General features: G+C 35.1%; 1 pseudogene; it reads right to left on the bottom strand.

The window, feature by feature from the left end:
* Positions 1-2,106: 2,106 nt before the first annotated feature.
* Positions 2,107-2,228, bottom strand: LOC116855426 (annotated as a pseudogene).
* Positions 2,229-3,714: the final 1,486 nt, after the last annotated feature.

Below are 3,714 nucleotides of genomic sequence, written 5' to 3' on the forward strand. Positions count from 1 at the left end.
AACCATACTATTTCTAAACACTCTGCTCTAGTGTTTTACTTCCATTATCTCATCAGTCCTCATATAACATTATTTTATACTTATTAAAATCCCTTCTCTATGAGGAAATGACTTGGTTGAGGTCATTAATGTTAGTGGTAGAGTTTGCATACCGTCAGCCTGCCTCAGAGCTTACACCTTTAGACAAAAAAGCTGATGATTAAACTATAAAAATATCAAAGGCCAATCATGTGCATCATGAAAGGCCATTATGAAAGAAGCTAGGGATACAAAAAAATAACAAGATGTTCTTGTCTTCAGGAAGTCCACCATAGAATCAAAAAGAGGGAATTTCAGGGTGCCTGTGTGGCCCAGTCATTTAAGTAACTGCTTGGGTCATGATCTCAGGCAGACCCTTAACCAACTGAGTCACCCAGGTGCCCTAAAAATTTTAAATGTATACCAAAGGGGAGAAAATGATGCAATGAATCTTCATGTCATTATCACCAAGTTATAACATCTAAGCTAATCTCATTTCCTTTGTCCTTCCACCTGGTTCCCACCACCAAACACACACATTATTTTGAAGCAAATCCCAGACTTCCTATTAATCCCTCTGCAAGAATTCTTGTATCTATCTATAAAAGGTAGGAACTCTGTTTTCGTAAAAATCATAAACCTAATACCATTATTATAAGATTAAAAACTTATGCTTTCCTTAATATGCTTAAAAATCCAGTTAACATTCACACTTACCTAATTGTCTTGACTCAGAATTTCAGTAAGATCCCTATGTTTCAAATAATTGAAATGTATATGTCTCTTTAGTCTATTAATTGCCTCTCCATCTCTCTCCTTACAATGTTTTGTTGAAAAAACAAAATATCAGCCAGTTGCATCTATACTATACATCCATAGTATCCTTAAGAACAGTCTTCTTTCTGTATTCTTTGTAAACTGATAGTTAGATCTAGAGATTTAATCAGATTCAAGTACAATGTTTTTATAACACACTTTACTTTCCAACATATATTCTGTAATGTAAGGCAGGAAAAATGCTTGGTTCTATCCATTTATTACTAGCTTCAGAGTTAGAAATTGGATACCATACAGCAAAGGTGGCCAGTGAGGCCAGGGGCTTTATTTTTATTTATTTAATTTTTTTGAGTAGCATATGAAATCATTTGATTTAATGTGTTTTAATTCAATGTGATTGTTATCTTTGTTGATAAACTGTCCCATCTTTGGGCAGTGGGCACCTATCCAAGTTGGCTTCTATGTCACTTTGACATGATACACGTAGTCTTTGATAATTTTTTTTGCTTTCTGTTATGGCAAGATATTCCACATTCATATTTCCCATTTCCAACCTCAGACCTGAACTCTGAATTCTCCCACAGAGTCTGAGTATTTTTTAGTGGGAAATGATATTTAGAAATCACTATCTGAGCACAAGGGGTTCACTGCTACTAGTTTGTCATTATTTCCAGGCCTTTCCAATGTACCAGATAGGAAATACATAATTTTTTAAAGTGCATTATGATTCCATACTTTCTGTCAAGTTCAAGATTTCATCTGTTATTTCTTTTGTCCCATGCTGAAAATCTTGGTTCACTAACTTAAACACTTATTCCATGGATCCCTCATCATACTCACAGAAGTGTTAGAATACCAACGCTACCACTAACAATATGATTGCTGAAAACAGTTTATGATTTTTCAGGGGAGGGTGGAGGGTCAAGTTTTTGTGTTTTTTGTCACTAAAGATATACAAATGACCGTGTTTTAAAGTAAAGCAAGTTACTTTGTGTAGTTATGCCACCAATAGGCTATACATTCAAAATGCTTAGCTATTCTATTTCACTTTTGATTTTTAGGGCCTATTCTTGTTTTTGTTTGGTTTTTTTAGATTATTTATTTATTCAAGAGAGAGAGCACGAGCACAAGTAGGGGGAGAGGCTAAGGGAGAGGGAGAAGCCAGACTCCCTGCTGAGCAGGGATTCCCAATGTGGGGTTCAATCTCAGGACCTCAAAATCATGACCTGAGTGGAAGTCAGATGCCTAACCAATCCAGCCACCCAGGTGCCCATAGGACCTGTTTTTTTTTTAATTTAATTTTGGCTTTTAATTATGTAAAATATTTAATATATTATCCATCAAAGTTAAATTCAAAGAAATCTAATTTCAATTAGCCATAATCACGCCTTGGATAAACCTCATTGGCTATGATATTGCCACTGTGCAAAGCTAGAAGAAATTGAATTTCAATACCCTCACCATACTTCTTTCTTTTCTTTATAGGTAACAATTTTTAAAAAAGTATAGCTTGTCACCTATTAAAAATATAAACAAATATTCATATATATAATATATATTCATATATATATGAATATATTCCTTCTTTGTCATTTGCTTGCCTCTTACATACATTTTCTCTACTTCCCCTTTTCACTTAATATGTTAGATATATTAAGATATAGAAGTATTCCTCACTCCCTTTTCTAGCTGTATACTATTCTATTGAGTATATGTATTATTGCTTATATTCAACCAGACCAATCTATACCCTTGTCCATATAATCTTTCTTGTATTTTTTTGCCAGTCTAGCTTTGGGCTAGATTATGCTGACAAAGGAAAATTCATATGTAAAGTTGCTAGATCCTGCCAACTACCCTCCTTGAGTGGTGTAACAATTTGTAATCCCTGCAGAAATGTATTAAAGTGCCCATTAACCCAGAGTTTCATCAAACACATTGTTAAATATTTGGATTTTAGTCAATCTAATGGGTGAGATACTGTATTTCAATGAAGTTTTCATTTGTGTATCTTTTGATCTGAGCAAGTTTAAGCATTTTTTAAAAATTGGCTAAGAGCCATTTGCATTTCATTTTAGTAAACTATACTTTTTCTGTCAAGTTGATGGCTTTTCTAAATTGTTTTCAATAGCTTTTAATATACCAGGTTTATTAACTTATTTTATGTAAAATAAACTACAAAATTCTTTTATATCAGGACTCTGGGTATTACAAGTTATAATAACAGCAAAAGGTAACATATATTGATTCTTTTTTAAGATTTTATTCATGTATTTATTTGAGAGAGTTTGAGTGCACACATGCATGTGAGCAGGGGCGTGGGGTAGAGAGAGAGAGGGAGAGAATCTCAAGCAGACTCCAAATCAAGCATGGAGCCCAATCCAGTGCCTGATCTCCTGATGCCAAGATCATGACCCCTGCCAAAATCAACAGTTGGTTGTTCAACTAACTAAGCCACCCATGTGCCCCACATACACTGATTTTAAAAAGCTAGGAACTGAAAAGTCCAGAAGTAGAACTGGCTTTGGATAAGACTCAAGCTACACAAAAACCAGTTGATGTCACTAAAAACTAGTTATCCCCTCTCTCTCTCTTCTCTTTCATGCTCTCCAAATAATAGCAAAATGGCTCCAGGAGTTTCAGCCTTCACATCTTCACAGGGTCTACCCAAGATGAGTGTAAGGGCATTGACTGGTAATTCCAAGAGGAAATAAAATTTCCTCCTGCCAAATCCAGCAAATTTCTCCCTAGTTTTCTTTATCTTCGATTGACTTACATCTCATTTATGGCCATTTGCCATGACAGGTGAAATAGGATATTGAGGAGTTGAATCACGAGCATCCACCCCTGGAACAGGAAGGTGGTTGAGAATCCTTTTCACCCAAATAACATGGCTGAGAGTTGGTAAGGAGTGGTTTC

Source organism: Lontra canadensis, unplaced genomic scaffold, assembly GCF_010015895.1.
Source record: "Lontra canadensis isolate GAN:19392208 unplaced genomic scaffold, GSC_riverotter_1.0 scaffold102, whole genome shotgun sequence".
In the NCBI taxonomy this organism is placed as follows: Eukaryota; Metazoa; Chordata; class Mammalia; order Carnivora; family Mustelidae; genus Lontra; species Lontra canadensis.